This window comes from Cololabis saira, chromosome 4 (assembly GCF_033807715.1).
Source record: "Cololabis saira isolate AMF1-May2022 chromosome 4, fColSai1.1, whole genome shotgun sequence".
NCBI classification, from domain to species: domain Eukaryota; kingdom Metazoa; phylum Chordata; class Actinopteri; order Beloniformes; family Belonidae; genus Cololabis; species Cololabis saira.
In genome coordinates this window covers 12,720,967-12,727,779 of record NC_084590.1, presented here as the reverse complement: position 1 = coordinate 12,727,779, position 6,813 = coordinate 12,720,967, and positions in this window count along the sequence as shown.

Below are 6,813 nucleotides of genomic sequence, written 5' to 3'. Positions count from 1 at the left end.
AGTGTAAATGCTGAGGCTAATGGGGGAGATCAGGGGTCTGTAAAGAAAAAGGACAGGCCACGATCCATTGTTGTTAAGCTCCTGAGGTTCAAGGATAGGGAAATGGTGCTAGGAAGAGCAAATAAACTCAAAGGCAAAAATATATTCATTAATGAAGATTACACAGAAGCTGTTAGACTAAAGAGAAAGGAGCTACTACCAAAGATGAAGGAGGCAAGAAATAAGGGTCTTTATGCTGTTTTGCGACATGACAAGCTCATTATTCGCCCTGGTAGACAGCAGGGGAGTGATAATGGGTCTGTATAGAGGGGTCATGTTGTCATGGTTATGGTAACCAGTTGACTTACTGTGTATCATGGTTTGGACTCTGGATAATTTTAACAGAGTAAAGAACATTGTTAATGCTATTTTCTATTATATACTTTTCTCTTGTAATTTCAAATATACTCAATATGACCATGTTTTTGGCATACACTTGTTAATGTACTTGTTAATATATGGCCGTAATGTATATAATTTAAATACTTGGCAGAGTGTTAAAGGAGGCTGTACTATTTCACATAGTTGCTATGTCTAAATTTCCAACAAAAGGCCTATTAATGGCTCATCTAAATGTATGTAGTCTTAGAAACAAAGCTCATGAGGTCCAGCGCCTGGCTAGTCAGCATAATATCCATATTTTTACTGTATCAGAAACCCATCTTGAACCCTCATTTGATAATGCAGAGGTGTCAATACAGGGCTACAATATATTCAGAAGAGACAGAAATAGATATGGTGGTGGTGTGGCAATATATATTCAAAGTCATATCCCTGCTGAACCCATGGATGATCTAACCATTGATGGCAGTGTTGAGGCAGTATGGGTTCGGGTACATCTACCACACACTAAACCATTTCTTGTAGGATGCTGTTATAGACCCCCCAATGCTGACATTAATTATCTGTCAGATGTATGCAGTATGGTGGATAAAGCCTCAGATGGAAACAGAGAAGTATACTTTTTAGGAGACATGAATATTAATTGGCATTCTGATAAGTGTAATATGAAAGTTAAGCTGTTATCTATGGCTCAAGCATGCAATATGACACAAATGGTATCTCAACCAACTCGGATTTTCACTAATAAGCATGGCAGTACTTCTTCTACATGTTTGGACCTCATATTTACAAACTTTACAGAACGTTGTTCTAAAGCAGTTTCAATAGCGGTAGGATTTAGCGATCACAATTTGGTTGCACTGTCTAGGACTACTAAAATCCCAAAAGGAGGTAATCAAATTATCAACAAGAGATCCTATAAACACTTCAATACGGAAGTGTTTGTCGGTGAGGTTGAACAAGTGGACTGGTCTATAGTGTGCAATGAGAACAACCCTGAAATAGCACTTAATGTATTTATGAATCTGCTCATGGAAATAGTAGATAGACATGCACCATTTAGGAAATTTACTGTAAGGATGAAAGGTGCTCCATGGCTGGATAAAGAGATCTTTGATTTAATGACATTGAGGGATAATGCAAAGAAAACAGCAAACAAACTGGGTTTGAAATCAGACAGACAAATATACTGTCAATTAAGGAACAAAGTAACAAGGTTAAATACAAAGAAAAAGAAAGAGTATTATAAACATAGGATTAATGAAACAAAAAATGATGGGAAAAAACTATGGTCAACACTGAATGAAATAATGGGCAGAAAATCAAATACATCAATTTCATTCATACAATCTGGGGGGAAGTTCATGACAAAACCATATGATATTGCAAACCATTTTAATGATTTTTTTAAAAATAAAGTTGATAAATTAAGAGAAGGTCAACAAAGTAGCGATGGTTCACTATCACATACACTTATAAAGAAAGACATTATGAGAGACAAAAACTGTCTCTTTAGCTTTAATCAGATCGATAGGGAAACGGTTCTGAAATTAATCATGTCACAAGCAGATTCCACTTGTTCTGGTACAGACAACTTAGACAGTAGAATATTGAAACTTGTGGTACATTCTGTAGCTACTCCTATATGTCATATATTCAATCAGTGTTTAAATAGAGGGGTACATCCAACAGTATGGAAGGATGCTAAAATCATCCCACTTCCAAAAGACAAGAATAAAACATTTAATGGTCCAAACAGCCGTCCTATCAGTATTTTACCGTTGCTAAGCAAAATAATAGAAAAAATTGTATTCAAACAGGTCATGGACTACTTTTCCAATAATGATTTACTCTCACCCTTCCAGCATGCTTACAGGGAAGGTCATTCCACAAGCACTGCACTTTTACAAATGAATGACGATTGGTTATCTTCTATGGATAATAGGAAATTAGTAGGTGCTGTTATGCTGGATTTTAGTGCGGCTTTTGATGTAATTGATCACACCTTGCTTGTAGATAAGTTACAGTGTTATGGTTTCACCTCCAATGCATTATCTTGGTTTATTCATTATCTCTCAGGGAGGAAACAGAGTGTCTTCTTTAATGGAAGCTATTCAAAATGGAACCCCATTAACTGTGGAGTTCCACAAGGTAGCTGCCTAGGGCCTTTGCTATACTCTATTTTCACAAACGATTTACCATTGGGTATAAATAATGTTAATACAATTATGTATGCCGATGACACAACATTATATAGCGCGGACACATCTGAGCAAGCTGTAACTGACACCTTAAATATGGCTTTAGCAGACATTGACAAATGGATTGAGAGCAACAAGCTGGTGTTAAATATTTCTAAGACAAAGGCCATTGTGCTTGGATCTAGACACATGTTAGGTAAGAGTCCTCAGTTAAAACTGTCAATTGGCACCACACAAATAGAACAGGTGAACACTATAAAACTTCTGGGAGTAACTATAGATAGCTCTCTATCTTGGTCCAAACATATAAATAATATTGTCGTCAAAATGGGAAGAGGAATTGGTATGACTAGGAAGTGTTCTGCTTTCATCACTCCCTCGATAATGAAATCTGTTATTCATTCTTTGGTTTTGTCTCATTTAGAATACTGCCCTGTTATCTGGTCATCAGCTACACAATCTGATTTGAAAAAGTTGCAGATTGCGCAGAATAAAGCGGCTCGTCTGGCATTGGGCTGTTCATACATGACAAGTATTAGTTATATGCATGAACATCTGGCATGGCTAATGGTTGAAAAGAAATTAGCAGTGAGTCTTATAATGCTACTGCGGAACATTATTTCCACTGGCAAGCCGTATAGCTTGGCTCACCAGTTAGAAATGACTTCTGAACATGGTTACAACACCAGGGGAGCAGCTTCTGGTAACATAAGAATACAAACAACACCTAAATCAAACTGTCTGAAACATACTGGTATATATAGGTCAATAACCCTCTGGAATGCACTGCCCAAAAATATATTTTCTACAATACATAGCAAAATTACTTTCAAAAAGAATATCAAGATATACCTAGCCAATTTGCCAAGTACATAACTGTGAGTTGTAAATCTGTTCTTTTGATTTATAATGTGAATTTGTTCTTTGTATCTGTGTTCTTTGTATTTTATTTTATTTTTTATTTTTATTTTCTGTTTTTATTTTAAATTGTATTTTTAGCTGTACATTTGTACTGTATTTGTTTTATTCAGGACCCCAGGAAGACTAGAGGCTCAGTCATGTGTCTCTAATGGGGATCCTTCAATAAACATAAACATAAACATAAACATATAGCAGTATTAAAAAAAAAAGAAGCTAAATAATGTGTTTGAGCTCTGTATTGATTTAAATTATGCCATGCTCTTTATTTTAAAGGCTTTAACTACAGACTGGACATTTTTTTCTTGGCTCTTGAAGACTTTCCCTTGCCATCCAGAGGACTTTGTCAGTCTGAGAAAGGCTAAATGTCTGCAAGAAACAAGAAAAGGAAGTCCAGTTGCCGTGACTAAAGTCTTTGAGAATAGCCACGAGCTGGATAAGTGAGCAGCGGCACCACGAGATGTAGATGTAATAACACAGACTAGTGCTGTAATCAAAGAACATTTCTGATAACAGTTTTAGAGATTTGTTTTACAACAACAATCAAATTTGAAGACAGTCAAGGAAAAATGTATTCAGCATAATATCTAAGTCTAAATTTAACGTCAAGGAGAATGAGTCAATTACTGAAGGTGGTGTTTTCTCGACATATTGCAATAACAGAATGTGCAGAGGAACAGCAAACTCCATAAACCACCTTGCCAGTGACAGCCTGCACACGTTTCCCTGCTTTGCAATCAAGTTGCAATTAATTTGCAAATAATTTGCAAATATTTACACACACAACCGAATAAAGAAAATGAGCCATATGCAGGGGAAACATTTGTAATGAAAAAAAAAACAACAATTCAAAACCAACAACCTTCTGTTATCATGTTCCTCATACAGTATCAGACTGATCTATCTGTTAGGTAATACACTAATACGAATATTCCACTTGGATCCAAGCCGGTCCTCAAATTAGATTACAATAACTGGGTTGAAAAAAAAAAAGGAGAAGCTCTCCCCCCTCTAGTGATCCACTGAGGGTGCTGTGGTCTGTTCTGTAACATTTTACGGTTAAGTTCATGAGCTGAAATGAGAGATGCAAGTATGTTTGTGGCTTCACACATGAACCGAGATTTATGACAGCTGTCTTCAGACCCTCAGGGGTCTCATAACACATTAGCTCCCATATAAATCCTTCAAATCATTGCCTAATTTAAAGCCAGTCTACGGCTATTAACTGCATGAGAGGAGCCCAAACATCATCCCTGCCACCAGGCCGGGCCGCGCTTTCACACTTCAGGATCCACTGACACCTAAATCAGTTCGCACATGAAGCTCTCCCCATTTATGCCAAAACACCCAAGTGAAGAGTAGCTCTTCAGAATACTGTAATTGCATCTCAAACATGACTTGAAGATATAGCCTCCATTTGACTTAACAACACACAAAGCACTTTCTTTTCACATGTAAGATATTTCTCATTTCTTGGATGCAATCAAGTGAACGAATAAGGAGTGCATTAACACAAAGGATGAAAACACTCACACCGAAGGCTGAAAACGAATCCAACCATCAGCACATCTGAAATGTAGATTTTATTATTGTTAAAAATTCCAGTCAAACAAAGAACATGATGTTTTGTTGCAATAAGAGGATGTCTCAGTCAGTGCACCTGGCATGCTGACATCACCCTGAAGTTGCCAGGCAACCACACTGGACTTCTTTCATGGCAATTTTATTGCAAAGTGCACAGGAGATGACTAGACATTACAGTGGACCTGGTTTATCTGTAATGTGGCCTTATTTATATATTTATTACAGGACTGCTCTGAAACATTCAAACATGATACAACTAAAGAGCCGAAGAGTCAAGATGTTTCAAGCAGCCAACGGCTTAGGAAAAAATATTGGATCATGTTGGGTCCTATTATTAGGCAAACGCAGCCTCGGGAAAGCAAAAACAGAATGCCATTTTTCAGTATTACCTTATTTGTATAACAAAATGAAGCCCAAAAGAAAAAGGCCCATGGATTATGCTCAATACTCCCTCGCCAGATCTGTGGTTTTTGACATGATGAGTGCAGCCGGGTGCCACTAATCATCAGTCCATGATGAATTCGTCAAATGTTTTGGTAATATGATAGTCTGGAGCATTAACTCAATGACAAGAGGGAAAGACTTAAGCAATGTTTATAGTTAAGATGCCAACAATTTCAAGTTAGGCATTCTAGGGTGAGAAAAATGATGTGTAAGTGGAAAGCGTTCAAGACTAAGGTTGTTACAACCAAGGTCTGAGGTTGTATTTGTCTAATATTATGATCAGATTGTTTTTATTATGTTTTTCTTTCATTAAAAAAGGATTAAAAGGATAGACTTACTTATGCACATGATTAAGAGTACAATAAATAATAGAGATTTCTCTGAGAAAGTAGTCTTCAGGGAAACTAAGCTTAAAACACAACACTTACAATTATGAGTACTGTGTCATATATCATTAGCGGTTCAGTGAGCAATGATAATTAAAACAGAAAGGGTTTGTATCTGAAGTGAACCATTAGTATTGTGTCTCCAAAATAAAAATGTGACATGACTCTGTCTATGAACTGTATGCTCGCTTGTGCCTCACTCCTCCAGCTGCCACCATTTTAACTGGCGGGTGAAGCATTAAGACGTAATAATACACATAGTTTTGGTGGTGTGGTTGGAAAAATGTGTAGTTATTGATCCGGTCTGACTATTATTTCTAGCATAAGGTATCTCAAAGTGAGTGTCAGTTAATGTACATAATCTGCTGTCCTGCTTTTTTAAAGTGAGAAATAGCAAGAGGGAGATGATACAAACAATCTGCTACATATATATATATATATATATATATATATATATATATATATATATATATATATATATATATAAAAGCTGAACTTTTTGAACAGATTGCAAACAAGAATATTAAGAAGAAGGGACTCCCAGCCCCCGAGGACCAATCCACGCTGAATGTTACTAATACATGAAGGTATCTGGTTCATCAGCTTTGGTAATTTACTTTAATAGCTTTCCTTTGAGGCAAATGCTTTAAATCCCACATACATGAATTTATCTCTTGAAGTGAAGATTGCAGTGTTTGTTGAATTTATAGGTTTCTTACTTACATTGCTTTCAGTGCTCATGATTAAGAAATGTTTATTTAATGACTATTCATTTAATGAAAGTAAATTAATTGACATGCATTGAACTCACAGTCGTAATCACTGTCATTCCCTCATTAAATATTGAACTTATGTGTGTTTCAAGTCACAGTGTGATGTGATATATTTGATGAAATAAG